This window comes from Molossus molossus, unplaced genomic scaffold (assembly GCF_014108415.1).
Source record: "Molossus molossus isolate mMolMol1 unplaced genomic scaffold, mMolMol1.p scaffold_m16_p_11, whole genome shotgun sequence".
NCBI classification, from domain to species: Eukaryota; Metazoa; Chordata; class Mammalia; order Chiroptera; family Molossidae; genus Molossus; species Molossus molossus.
This window is the reverse complement of record NW_023425346.1, coordinates 52,045,611-52,061,033: the sequence shown is the minus strand read 5'-3', so window position 1 is coordinate 52,061,033 and position 15,423 is coordinate 52,045,611. Positions and strand designations below refer to the sequence as shown.

The 15,423-nt window shown below is 40.3% G+C and overlaps 1 pseudogene; it reads right to left on the bottom strand.

The window, feature by feature from the left end:
* Positions 1 to 1,670: 1,670 nt before the first annotated feature.
* Positions 1,671 to 15,423, bottom strand: part of LOC118624993 — an 89,718-nt pseudogene continuing 75,965 nt past the window's right edge.

Sequence of the window (15,423 nt, the reverse complement as noted above, 5' to 3'; positions counted from 1 at the left end):
GCTACACTCCGCAAAGAGCAGCTTTAAGATCCTCCCGGGTTTTGAACATCACAATGGGTGTGAGGTCATCTTAACCTGTGAAGATTTGGGCATTGAGGAAGGGAAAAAAATAGCGACTTCAAGTCTCTTAAGGTTTATCCAGTTTTGACTCATAAAATGACACCTTTTAGGTTAAAGCATGCCTTTTTAAACACCACACTAATATTGCCTGTTAAGAATGTTTGCTTTTAGAGTAGGTGGAAGGCTCCCAACAGAGTTTTTTTGCTCACAAATTAACTGCTAAAGGCACTTAGACCCTTCTGTGGGGAGAGCTGTGTGACTAGTATAAATGTGTCCCTTTCCTCTCTTCAGCACTGCCTGGTCCTTCAGGGCACTCAAAGATTGAAGAGCATTGGTCTTTAGTGAGGGAACAAAGACTGTGTATGAATAAATTACTAACTACATTTTTGTAAGCAAAATGTAGTGCTCAGTCTAGTTCCTTTCACATTGTGGTGTGTTCTTATGTCGTTGATTCCTTTTTTTTTTGGTAAGTAATTTTTATTTTTTAAAGAATTTTCTTTTTGTTGTTTTAAATATGTTTTTATTGATTTTTTTAGAGAGAGAGGAAGGTATTGAGAGATAGAAACATCGATGAGAGAGAAACATCTATCAGCTGCTGCCTGCACGCCCCCCCCTCTGGGGATTGAGCTTGAAACCCAGGCATGTGCCCTGACCAAGAATCCAACTGGGACCTTTCAGTCCATGGGACGTCGCTCAATCCACTGAGCCACACCGGCTGGGCAGTAATTTTTATTTTTAAAACAACTTTACTATTTGATTATATTCATGTAGAAAAAAAAGTGAAGACAGAAAAATATAAAGAAAATTAAAATGATCCTGTATACCCCAAAATACATGAACATTATATTTCTTTCCAGTCTTTTTTGTACATTTACAAACACTCCAGCCATGTGTGTAAACCTGTTAATTAGAATTTTAAAACAAAAGTAGTACTGTAAAATGCTCACATATACTTTTTTTTTTAATTTTGTATTATAGAGCAACCAATTCTTTAGGACATTACATATTATTTCAAAAACATGATCTTCAGTTGGCTGCTTCACACTCCAATTAGAGCTAAACCATAATTTATGTCCAATTTTTGGATATTTATATATCATTCTTTGTATGTGTTTCTAATTTTTTAAAGATAAATTTGAAAAGATAAAAGTAACCAGCATAAAGGGTGTATTTTTAAGACTTTTGATATGTTTTACCAAACTGCTCTCTAGAAAGATTGTACCAATTTATAGTAACACCAATAAATAAAATAGTCTGAGTTTCATTTCGTCTTCATATTCCTTGACAACATAGGAAACTGAATGTCACTTCCCACCCTTTATTGTTATTAACTTGATGGGGTAAGGGTGAATGGTGTCTTGTCTTGTTTCTAAAGTGTAGAAATTTTTCCACATGTGTACTGGTCATTTGCTTTCCCACTGTTTTTTGAAGCAGTCCATGTCTTTCAGAAGGTATCTTTCATATTGGCATGGTATTGTCTCATCACATGTTCTTCCTTAGTGGGCAAGGGCATGAAAGCTTTTCCACATTTCAGATTAAGCAGGAATTTCCCAAATGACTAGAATTAGAAAATCTTCTTGTCTTCTGGGTAGCCATGCTATTTTAATGTCTTAGTAATAAAACTGGGCCATATTCTTCAGGTTAAGGAAGGTCTCTGACCATTCCATGGACCCTATCTGAGGTATGGTAGTTGAGTCAACTTTTGGCTTCATTGGCATTTTCTTTCATGGTCTTTAAAACCCAGTCCACTGAAACCACTTCTTCTGCTCCTTCCATCAGTATTAATCTGTTACCATGGCAATACTTGCACAGCAAAGTCCAGCCTCCTTAGCAAGAACTACCACTGGAACTGTGGTCATGTTGATGAAACCACCCACCAACCCCCCACCCCACCAATGAAACATGAAGCTTTCTGCCCATGAACTAAAACTAGGTCCTTCAATTGTAATCATTGTCCCTTTTGAGTGGCACCTCAGTCACTTCTTAGCAGTCTCTATGAAGACCTCTCTCTTTTGGGAGCAGAACAGCTCAGCCACTGAAATATGGCACACTCCTCTGGCACAGGAATGACTCCCATCATAGAAGGTCTGAGACTTCATAGTGGTCCTGTCAATGAATTGGTCAATAATGACGATATTGCCAGGCTGACTATTTTCCCCCAAGGAACTGCAAAGTGTGGTCACCATGACATGAGTACAACCCTCTCCCTTGCCAGCCCAGATGTTCACCTGATAATTGACTTCTGATGGCATGATAGTATGCTGCCTCCCATGCCTTGCAAGAAAGACGCAATCAACATTCTTTTGTTGTTGTTGTTGTTAATCCTCACCTGAGGATCTTTAAGGATATTTTTTCCATTGATATTTAGAGAGAGTGGAAGTGAGGAAAGAGAGGAGAGAGAGAAACATCCATATGAGAGAGAGACATCAATTGGTTGCCTCCTGCACATGCCCCAGTAGGGTGGGGATCTGAACCTGCAACCAAGGTATGTGCCCTTGACCAGGAATCAAACCTGTGACCCTCTGGTGCTCGGGCCAGCACTCTAATAACTGAGCCACGTTGGCCAGGGCAATGAAATCAACATTTTTTTTTTTTTTTTTTTATCCTCACCAGAGGACATTTTTCCATTTTTGTTCAGGTAGAGAGGGAGAGAGAGGAACAGAGAGAGAGAAACATCGACGTGAAAGGGACACATTGAGTGGCTGCCACCGGCACGACCAACCAGGGCCGGGGACAAACTGCAACCAAGGTACGTGCCCTTAGCGGCAACTGAACCCGGGTCTCTCTGGACCGTAGGCCAACGCTTTAACCGCTGAGCCAAACCAGCCAGGGCAACATTCTTTATCTTCTCCAAAATTAAGGCATCAGAAGCCTTGCCAAATGGAGTATCCACTTCTTTCTTGGTTCTTCCTTCTAAAACTTCTGGATCATCCTGGCCTGATTCACCAATTATTGAAATCTTCACGGCTGTGGGGGTTGGCACCTGAGGCCATATCTGTAATGGGAGGAGACTGCAGGGTGGGCGTGGGGAGGAGAAACAGCGGGTTCCAGCGTGCAGCCTACAGTTGATTCTTACCTAAGAACTTTTGAAGCTCAGGGATTTTTAAGGAGGTGCATCTAAGCAGAAAATATGTGAGGGAGAGTGTTTGTGAAAGGGCACGTGTAAAGGTTAAGAAAAACATTGGCAGGAGTTTGGTGTTAATCCCTAGATAAAGAGCAGAAACACTTGTGAAAATTTTCTGCAGTTTATAAAACAAAATTAGTCTACACAATAACTGCACGCAACACCTAATCTTTTAAAGTAGGTATGTGAGAAATCTTGGCAAGAAATAAATGTCCTGTTGATAATGTCACTGTTAGAGAAAAAGTCGAATTTTTTTTAAATGTGCTTGATAGAAAATAGTGATATTAGAAATTCTCTGGGTAGAACTATAAGAGTGTAACAGCTGTATGTTTAAACCCTGTAATTATACCGGAAAATTCTCTTCCAACTCTCCCATCTTTAATTTCACTGAAAAGGCAGGTGGCTATTTATAGATGGTATATTTTTATATATGCATATGTGGATGGTGAATACCAGTTTACAGGGCTCCAGGAAATCCTAGAAGAGACCAAAAGCACTCCAAAGTGGACTTAAACAATTCATCTGTTCTTTTTTTTTTTTTTTTATTGATTTTACAGAGAGAGGAAGGGAGAAGGAGAGTTAGAAATGCCGATGAGAGAGAATATAAATCAACCGCCTCCTGCATGCCCCCCACTGGGGATAGGGCCCACAACCTGGGCATGTGCCCGGACCACGAATCAAACCAGCAACCTCTTGGTGCACGGGTCAACACTGAACCACTGAGCCACACCAGCTGGGTATATTCTATTTTCTCTTAGTTCACCTTCACTGGCATTAAACTGATTTCATAAAACTTGGTTCTTCAACTCTTTTCAATTTATGACACTTCTTACATCTGAATCTGTGTTCCTCACATTTCATACAAAAATGAACTAATTAAAAGGGTACTATTAAAATGTCAGGTCTTTGGTAAACACACATTGTGACTCTTGCTTTGGTTGAAAAATAATTTTTCAGTCACTTGGAATTTTCTCAAATTAGTGCCATAGTCATAGAAAAAGGAATTTTGACCAAGACAGTAGTAATTTATTATACGTGACCCAGTTCGAGAAGTACTGACCAAGTTGCCACTACATAAAGGTGCTATGACAGGGACCAGAGGGTTTACAAATAAAAGTAAGATATACAGTCCACCTGGAAAACTGGCCACATAGCTCAGGGTAAGGAGGGCATCCCCAAGGAGAACTAAGCAACTAATTATATTTCTAGACAAAGCTTGGCAAGTGTTATTATAGAACCCCAATACTATTTAGAATAATATTACTTGACATTTGGTGGCATTTACTGTTTTTAAAAGTCACTTATACATTCATTACTTGACTTTGTCCTCACAATTACTAAGACAACCTATAACCATGAAATAATTCTTATTTAAAGATGAAGGTCGTTGTCCCTAAACCTCTTTCTGAAGACTTCAAACTAACACAATAAAATTGAAGCTACTGTGAGAGGCTCAAAAGTGTGTTAGCTGGGGGCCTACTTCACTTTGCAAGGAATTTGGGGGGAGCTCAAGTTCACCTCTTTTGCTATTTGGCTTCCTTTAATGCTTCACACCTGCAAATCTCTTTATGCTGCTTGGCCCTGGCATCAAACTCAGTTTAGAGTTTAAGGAATGGTTTCTGAGAGATGGGCATATTAGGAGAAAAAAGGAGCATTTGGGAGGCAGAGAGAAAGTATGGGGGGGGGCAGTAAGCAATAAGTTTCAAACAGTGGTGAATGAAAACAAGCTGCTCAAACGATCTGGTGGGACAACAACCTAATACTACTCACCCTTACAAAATATGATCCCCAAACTTCAGCTTGGCCTTACAGATTCTAGAGGACAATTCAAAGGGAAAAGTATTTTGGGGAAGGTATGGCAGGACAAGGAATAGGGACTATAGCACCAGTAATGAAAGCCTGTGTGGTGTAACTTAGCACTTTTTAATTTCCAAAGGAAAACAAATGGCATGTAGCATTTAGTTCCGGTTTCCAGGTCTTGGATAGCTGGAAGGAGATGTGGGTGGTAGCTGGTCCCTGAGTTACAGCAGACCAAGGGAACAACTCCTTGAGCTAAAATCATATTATCTTCAGCACCATCAATTTGTTTCTTGAGGACCTAGGATGTGCCAGGTCACTGTGCTAGGCCCTGGATATAGCACACTGGCTTCTGGAACGTGTTTTCCTGAGCCTCAGTCAGAGCTAAGTGTACATACTCCTCACCTCACTTATTTCTCATATCAGTCTTTCATTTGGGAAGTGGACCAGAATACCTTTCTTTGGGTTTGCAAACTACATAGGCATACCATGTTTTATTGTGCTTCGCTTTATTGCGCCTCACAGACGTCGCGTTTTGTTTTTTGGTTTTTTTTTCACACATTGAGTAACACCCTCCACCAACAAAATTATGACTCACTGAAGGCTCAGGTGATGGTTAGCATTTTTTAGCAACATTTTTAAATTAAAGTATGTACATTTTTTAGACGTAATGCTATTGCACACTTAGACTACATTATAGTATGAATATAACTCATATATACTGGGAAACCAAAAAGTTCATGTGATTTACATTATCGGAATGCTCGCTTTATTGCAGTGGTCTGGAATAGAACCCGCAATATCTCTGAGGTATGCCTATATCTTTCTCCCTGTGATCCCAAAGTACTAACAACAAATGGGTAGCTATATCTTGATCCTATGCTGAAGATGGAAAACCATGAGGCTCAAAGCAGCTTGTTGTTCAGTGTCACGAGTAATCACAGGCCAGGCCACAGTGAGTGATCCACACAGGTCTCCCTCCGGCTCCGAATCTGGCTAGCTTTCCCTCAGAACAGTGTACTTTGAAGATGTGGTGTGGCTAGAAGGAGAGGGACCTAAGAGGGACGGGGAAGTGATGGGTGTTTTGGATGAGCTTGGTGAAAGAGAGCATGACTGTACAAACATGTTGCCGAGGGCAGTGAAGACTGGCTCTTCTTACTTTGGTGATAATGAGCATTATCTTTATAATTGCTTACATTTTTTGAGCATTGACTATATGCTAAGCCCTGGGTACCATATGGCCTAGTGGTTAAGATAATCCACACAAAGCCCTAACCATGGTACTTGGCATCTAATAAGTGATAAATAAACATTGGCATTATTATTAACATATAACTGTCTCATTTATTTTTCACAACCACCTTATGAGGTAGATGTTATTGTTCCCTATTTGAAACTCTAAAAGGTGAGTTGAGAACAGCACAACTGGCCATAGCCTGTGCCTCTGATCACCATGCTACAAATCCTTGTAGAGGTCTTAATGTCTTCCACTCTGTTATTATTATTCTAATTTAGTCCAGGATTGAAGTGAGAATAAGTAAGGAAAAGAATTGACACCAGAACAGCCTGGAACTGAGGAGGCATTCTCAGTGCTAGGCCCCAGAAAGAAATTTTATTTTTTCAGTAAGAAGCAGAAAGCTCATAAATGCTGTTTAAATTCTAGAAGATGATACCGCCCCCCCCCTTCTTACCTGAGTCTCAACATTGGGGTCTGAGGGCCTGGCAGCAAGAATGAGCCTGTGGAAGTGCTTCTGAGACACCACCTAGAGTCCATTAGAGGCTGGTTTCAGAGTCCTTCTAGAGGCTTCCTCCGTTGTTATGGCTTCCTTCCCTGCCCACTCCAACCGGAGGGTTGGGACAGGGCCTTAGTGAGGAAGCTCATACTCCTTGCTGACCAAGAGTCAGTGAACAAGAGCATGAGGAAAACAAACCCTGGCACCATGGAAACCCTCTTCCTGTTGGAAGAATCACAAGAACCTATATCATCATATATGTCAGTATCATCATAATGAAAGAATAATATCATAGCTGTCATTTAATAAGTGATTACCCTGTGCAAGTTCTGTGTTAAGTACTTACACTAATTCATTTAATCCACACAATAATATTATGAGGTGGAAATCATTTTACAGGCTCTCAGTATGGAATCTGGAATCATATTGAGCATTTGAGTTGGATGTGAGCTTAAAAGAGAGCTTGTGCAAGTATCCCTTCCTAAGTACCATTTTATTATCCCCAGTTTCCAGAAAGAGCAACTGAGGCACAGAGAATTTATCTGGACCTGAAGGATGTGGAATGGGGACTATTTTAGGATTACTTCCCACTGGAGTGCTCTTCAGCAAACAGGAAGCAACTTGGGAGAAAGTGAAAACATTCCCAGAGAACTAGTTACATTTTTTCTTCCCTTCCACCCTTGGCTCCAGAAAAGTGTGAATTCTGATGGTGACACACTTTTTGTTGTTGTTTGTTAATAAAATATATATACATATGTAAACTAATTTCATGAGTTGCAACAACAGCAGCAGCAACAAATCCAGCGCATTGGCAGGGAAAGAAGTGGGACATTGCCTCTCTCCTGATGTTGAATGTCAAGGTGAAATAGTGCCTTGCACCCTGAGCCCACTGCACTCCCCCTTCCACATTTCTGCAGGCTTGCAACATTTGTTGGCAAGGTAACTGGATTTCCAACAGGGGAAGAGTCCAGTCATAGGGGACTTCATAGCAGAAACTGCTAAATAAGAAAGATAAGTTTTTACCCAGTACAGCTATCTAATGATCTGCTAATTAAACCTATTAGTTAGATATGATGGGGATCTAGAGTCCATTGTTTAATTTATGGGCCTATGTGAGCTTTAGGTTGCTTAGAAAAGATAGGTTCTCACAGGAAATCAAGTCATGCATAAAAGAAGTGAAAGATGGTGGTTGTTGGTGGTAGAGAGAGCGTGTGTGTGTGTGTGTGTGTGTGTGTGTGTGTGTGCGCAGACTCTTTTAAATAAAAGGGGTCTTGGGTATATGAGATAGTTCAAACTGGACTTTGACAATCTAAAGAGAGGCCGACTTAGGGAGGGAAAGTCTAAATGTTAAGGTGAGATCATTTTTATTTAATCTGTTATTAAAAGATTGTATTTTACACCTACTTCCCCTCTCTCTTTATCCCTCCCTTTGTCTCTCTCTTTCTCTGTCCTTCAAGATCAACACTAAAATACCACAGTTATATCTGCATTTCTCATTGTTAACTTCTGGGTCTCAGTGCACGAGAGTTGACATGGATGTCAAATGGATGTCTTTTGACACCCTTGCACAAAGACACATGCCAGACAAAAGGAGACCATTTAATTTTTAGCAGGAAAAAAAGTCATTGTAAGGATAATTCGTCATTTTTATCACCATTTGCACTAAGCATTTCCAAAGAATTAAATTTGTAAATAGCACACTTTTTTAAAGAAAAAGTCAATGCCATATTAATTTGACATCAGTACCTCCAGCTTCCAGCATAGCATGCATTTGCCAGTGCTAGATAAAGTCAGAAGAGCCCCAGAAAACAAGAACAAATGTTTCAAACCAAATCAACTTTTGAAGGCACTGTTAGCACAAATGGCTGACAAAAAGAAAGCTAAAAATTAAACCTTCAAGTTCTTCATTCAGGGTCCACTTTAGAAGAGCTTCCCCCTGCAAAGGTAGATTCATATTTCATTTAAAGGAGGAATCTATTTCACTATAAGAGTTCAATGAAACAGCAAGGAAATACAGTTAGTTCATCTTTGATGAGAGGAAGGCGATACACAATTTCTCTATTTACCTAGTGGTTTTGGGTGTACAAATTGAACAACATGTTTTACTTCAGATAACTGAGTCCCCGTTACTGGCACACAACCACTCATATTTATAACTGCTTTGTGCTGTCTCTCAGGATCGTTCAAATTTGTCTGAGCCATTGAAGTGGCTACTGAAGAACATCTAAATGCAATCTCTGCTGTCTAATCAGAATGCCACCTAACTTGCCTTTTCTTATTGTTAAATTATAAAACACAATTTTCTGCTAGTCAGAACACCAGATTTGGATTCTGCTTATGAATAGAAATACTCAACAGGTTTCACCTCCAAAACAGTTGCTGCATGTGTGGGAGTAAACATGATTGTGTCTCTTAATCCTGGCTATTTGATTAAGAAAAGAAAAAAGAATTCAACCCAGTGTTAGCCTTTTGCATAGGATCAGCCTTCAAGAAAAATCAGAATGAAGCTAGCCTCATTTTCCTCAGGGACACTTCTTTTAACCTAGAAATCCTTCTTACCTGTCACTCTGCACCAAGAAAAAGAAAACACAAAGATGAAATGTGTTTAAAAAAAAAAAAAAAAAAGATCAAAGGGAAATCCCAGAAAGAGAGATTGAGAGAGAGCAAGATAACAGGAAAAAATTCTGAACACAGCCCTGTTTTTGAGCCAGTGACACCTTGATTTAGTCATTCCTTTGACAACTATTAGTTGATTTTCCTCATTACTCTCATTCCCTGTATCTTAGAGTTATAATGAGCAGTAACATTAATTGAGGGTTTTGATGTACCAGACACATATGTAAAGTGTGATACCACTCTACACATCTTATCTCATTTGATTCCCTCAACAACTCTCTGAGATAGAAGTCACTATCCCATTTTAATGACAGAGAAAGCTGAGACACCAAGAGGTTAAGAAACTTGCCCAAGACCCCTTGACTCCCATGCTGTAGTACATCCCTCTTCCTGCTTTGTTTTCCAACCCCAACAACTGAATTGTTGACATCTATACAATGGACTCTGTTTCTTTGGAATATCACTAAAACTGTTATTAGTTGAGGAGGGGGCGAAATACATTTATTCTAAGCCACACGTTACCTGTTAGTAGGGAATCAGATCCTGCTTTTCCGTGATCTCTGTTTAATGACTTCACCGCACTTGACAGAGTATCACAGGAGGATCATGGCCACCTGTGGGGAAGCTGATAGACTTGTGGAGCCAAAGTGGATTTGGATTTAGCTCATCTCATTGGTTTTTGTTTTATTCTATTTTTTTAATCTTCACCCGAGGACATTTTTGCATTTATTTTGAGGTAGAGCAGGAGGGAGAGAGGGAGGAAGAGAGAGAGAGAAACATCAAGGTGAGAGAGACACATGGACTGGTTGCCACCTGCACAACCTCAACTGGGGCTAGGGACAAACCACAACCGAGGTACGTGTCCTTAGCAGGAACAGAACCCCGGACTCTCTGGTCCACGGGCCGACACTCTAACCACTGAGCCAAACTGGCCAGGACCATCTCATTGGGTTTTTTACATGAAAGGGGTTGCAGGGGAGCTCAGTGAGAACCCCTCCCCTCACCGAGGGCAAAGTGACTCCAGAATGTCAACATACAAGTCCAGATGACCCTGTGCATGTGACATGAGCTTCCCAAGTGTTCACCAAGTTCAGTCTCCAAAATCCCCCTGAGGATGAAGGGTTTGAGAGATAATAACGGATTCCCTAAGGAGTTTGGGAGTCATTTGGAAAAGATGAGTTAATGACTCCCTCCAAGCATGAAAAAAGTCACTACGGTCATTCCAGTTTGCGGAAATAACTTCAGCTCAGTTGTTGAGTGCATGGTGCTAAGAGGGTCAAGGGACACGAGAATATCTCATAGCTAACCTAGGCTCTGTCACTCTCAGCCTGAGCTATCCCTTTTCCCCAACCAGGGCATCTTGGATAAGCCAGCATGGGTGTTTAAAAGCCCACCCATCAGCATTGTTGGAAGAATAAGGCAAACCAGGCACTTTTTTTTTTTAAATCAGAGAGCCAATTATTATAGCTCCCTCTACAGGACTTGCCTCAGGGGAGAGAGGGCAATTACCAGCCCAGTCATGCTCCTCCTGCCACTGCCAGGGACTGGCTTGCTTTATTGCCTTCCCCTGCAGCCCAGCAGTACCTTGGTGTTTAAGAGGCATCCTGCACTGCTGGGACAAGGGCAGTGGTTTGAGATCTAACAGATGGTGCTATATATTTTACCCGACCAGCAACTTCCATTTATCCTTGGCTCTGCCCTCTCCCTTAAGCCCTAAAATTGGCCAACCAACTTGGATTCTAGTTCCTCCCCATGGTCATCATCTCTTACTTACATCACTATAATGGCTCCCTAACTGGTTTCCCTGCCTCCATTTTGGTCCCTCCTCCAATGCATCCCCATTCTGTTCCAGAGGGAATCATGGTAAATGCAACTATGACTGTCTGTTCCTTGTTTAATATCCTAAGCACAGCATACAAAGCCTTCCAAAATCTCTACCTAGCTCTCCAGCCTCATCTCCCACCATTCCTGCTCTGATCCATTTACAGATGCCTACATACTCATGTATCACAGGAATTCATTTTTTGATGAAAGGAAGAATCTGTAGCTATTTCAACTGCTGAAAGCTAATCGAGCCCCTTATTGGATGCACTCCAGCTCTCTTGCTCTCTGCCAAAATGGACAGGAATGTGGATCCAGAAGAAAATCAGAGTGAAGGCAGAGATATCTACATCATCACCCTGGAACACTCCTACATCATCTTGGGACAACTAAAGGAACCCCAAGAAGAAGGGATTTTACAGGATTCAAAATAAAATCAAATAAGATCATAAGTATTATTAGTGCCTAGGCAGTGATTTTTTTAAAATTTAATTTCTAGTGCTCAGCAGAACATCTAGTATAAAGCGATGCTCAGTGTACTGGGTTGGGTGATGTGCCCCCCCCCACCCCCGATGCATGTCCTTTCCAGAACATCAGAACCTGACCTTATTTGAAAATAGGGTCAGATGTAGTTAATGTAATTAAGATGAGGTCATAATGAAGTAAGATTGGCCTTTAATCCAACATGACTATTGTCCTTATTTTTTAAAAAAAGGAAGAAAGATACACAGGGAGAATACCATGTGATGACAGAGGCAAAGATTGGAGTTATGTGTCTAAAAGGCAAAAAAAAAACCCCAAGGATTGCTGGCAACCACCAGAAGCTAGAAGAGGGAAGGAATTTTTCTCTCCTGGATACTTCAGAGAGAGCATGGTCTTGTTGACATCTTATTTCCAAGTTAGAGCTTCCAGAACTATGAGAGAATAAATTTCTGTTTTTTAAAATACATTTTATTGATTTTTAAAGAGAGGGTTGGGGAGAGGGAGAGAGAGATAGAAACATCTATTGGTTGCCTCCAGCACACCCCCTACTGGGGATCAAGCCCACAACCCAGGCATGTGCTCAACTCAGAATTGAATATCCGTGACCTTTTGGTTCATGGGTCGACACTCAACCACTGAGCCACACCTGCAGGGCAGTTCCCGGTTTTAAGCCACCTGTTTTATGGTAATTTGTTAAAGCAGCCCTAGGGAAGAAGTACCCTCAGTGATTGTCTATTGGATAAATAAATAAAATGAATGAATGGATCACATGTGGAAAAGGAGCCAAATAAAGTATTAGTTAGCAACCCTAGAAATATGATTTATAGGTTATCAGCCAAAATCCATTTCTCCTGCCCATGACTCTATAACTAGATTAGAGCTGAATATATATAGTTGGAACTCTGAATACCAGTTTTGCTATAGACTGGCCATAATACCTTACTACAGCTAGAAAACAAAACTAAGAACCCAGAGGTTCTTTTTAAGAAATCATAAATCCTTTTGGAAATCTGATAGAAATTATGGATTCAGTCCCCAGAAAAATGCAAGTATGGTCATATGTGCCCACGATTGTAAACAATTTCTTCCTACCTCCCCAAACCCGTTGAACCAAGATCAAGAGCTCCTGAATTAGAAGATACAGGTAGAATATTTAGGGTTTTCCACCAATTCTTTGGACACACTGAACACAGAAAAGGGCAACTGAGTGGTTCTCCCTTTTAAATGAGCTATGTCAAAGCATGGGGCCCCCATCATTTGGAATGGGCTTCAGTGTCTCATCTAAGAATGAGGATGAACTACAGGAGAGCAAACTGGCTTGGAAATACAGAGACCTGAATTCCAAATCCAGCTTTGCCATTTAATTCTTTTGTTCTTTCTCTCTTCTATTCAACCCTAGCCCCAGTAAAAATGTGGATGTTTTTAGGGTCAGAGGACAGGTTAATGAGATAAAGCTAGTAAAGCACTTTGCCCCTAGGAAAATGTTCCTATGTAAACATGAGATATTATTAGACATTATCAAACTTCAGCCAGGCCAGCAGTGGCCCAGCCAGTGGTGAGTCCTCTTCCTTATCTACTGTTTGGCCAAATTGGTTTTTTTCTCTAAGGCAAAGAGTGTGGGAGGTCTCCTGTTGACTGGTGTTGGGGACTCTCTGATAAGTGGACCCTATCACCTCCCCTTGAGCAGTGCAAACAGATCATTTGACTACATTTGATTAAAGGCTCCGTTCTTTACTAGCGGTAAGCCCAAATCTCTCTGTGCATACATATTAAAGCAGTAATCTTAAGGAAATTCTCTCTTTCCCATGCGTATAATGTCAATGGGACTTATTCAGATTTATCAATAGAAAAATAAATCTTATTTCATGTTTGGCAGTTGTGATTTTTTTATTACTTCTTAGGAATGATTACTTAGAATTTCCCCCTTTACTTCTGCTGTTCTTGGCCCATTTGAAAAAGGAGAAAATACATTGGTTTCAGGTACATTGGTTTTAGAACTTACTAAAAGTAACAAGAAAAGAGTAATTTCTACAATTACTAAATTGTAATGGAACTTAAATGTTTCAAACTAATATTTTCTGTTCTCCCAAAATAAAAGGCAAAAAAAAAGGAGGTGGAGCAGTTCCTTGAGTTCTATGGGAATTTGTGGGTTTTTTTAATTTTCAAGGGAGCTTTTTTCGTCATCAAAATTGACAAGGACATAGCAAACTGAGAGAAACCTAAAATGACAGTAGTAATTTTCATCAACATGAAGATGATATAGAATCTTAACTCAGACCCCTAAGAAATTTCTCTACAAAGAAAAAAGAGTTCACCCACAATTACCCACTCCTCATGCACACATATGAAGGGTGCCTGACATATGACATTAACCAGTGCTCTCAGCATTTGATTAAACTACAAATTTTACCAGTCGTACTTTTCAACTAGAAGGATGATTTTTCAAAGAGCTTGTTAAATCCTAGCCTTGTAGAGTATAAGAATCTTCTCTCTTTCCAACCCTCTCCCATCCTTACTTTCTTCCTCCTTCTCTCTTTCCTATTATGTACCAAACACTGCTAAGAAAAGGTAAATGATACACATTATTCTACCTATAAACTCAGTATTTAAACCACCGGGATTGCAGATCTCACAACTTTTGGATGGACAGAGATGCACCTTAGGAAGAGAAACTTGTCCTTACTGTGTGAGAGAGATAGGAAAAGCTGAGGAGCAGAAGCTAATAGATAAGAATGGGTGCCCTTAGAAGGGCCTATTTCAGATAAATCTGAAAGGTGCAGTTATGATCAACCACTAATATTCTCACCATTTTACTTCCTCTCCTTTTTCCTCCAGTAGATCAAACATTTAAGAGTTACTCAGAACCACCTTAGATGACCCCCACCCCAACCTATGATATATGACCCATGTGTTTGTACCTAGATACATGTATTTATATCACAGGCTAAATTATGAAGGTGTGGTATTCTCCTAGCTCTTTTCCTCTCTGAATAATGTGTCCTAGGAACATTCACGCCTTATTAGAAAGCAGGAAAGATGAATGAAAGAGAACCCCAGTAGGTTTTAGAAATTATATACATTAAAGTTGTTTAAATACATATTTAACTTTACTAAAAACAAGTCTGATTGCAAGAAAAAATTAATTAAAGTTGACAAAAAGCTTCTAATCAGAATTGTGCTATCTGATCATGTAATTAGACCTGGCTTTTAGGCCATCCTAACAAGTTTATTTGAAAAGGAAGAGAGATCGTTGTTTATTGGAATGGCAATAATTTGGGTTTCTTTAATTGACTCCTGGTGTGAATACGTTGATGCCTGCTGTTCTGTAAGAGGCAGCCTGGAAAGTTTCCAGGAAAAGTTCACATTCCAGGGGCAGCTTTGGAATCTACTTTCCATTGCAACCCAAGTCTGCCACTGGGACTTGAGTTTGTCCCAACAAAATGCCAGCTTTCAAAGGCAGCCTCAACAAGTAGACACCGCAGCTGTGCCAGGGGCTAGATAAGGAGCCCAGCTTTGAGCTTGGCCATCAAGATTATGAAGGGCATTTCCGAAATTTTACCTTCACCATGTCCTTAAACACCAAAAAGTACTAAAGTCATCAAAGGCTGTGACTTCAGAAGCCAACAGGGAAGATTTGGAGACAGCATTAACATTCTGACATGAAGTCAGCCCAAAAAGAGCTGCAGTTAAGGGGGAGAGGGGAGTATTAGAGCTTTCTCTTCCCAGTGCCCCAAATGTCCAAAAGCAGTGTTGAAGTTGCTTGCTAAAAATAAGTACATTCCATAGGAA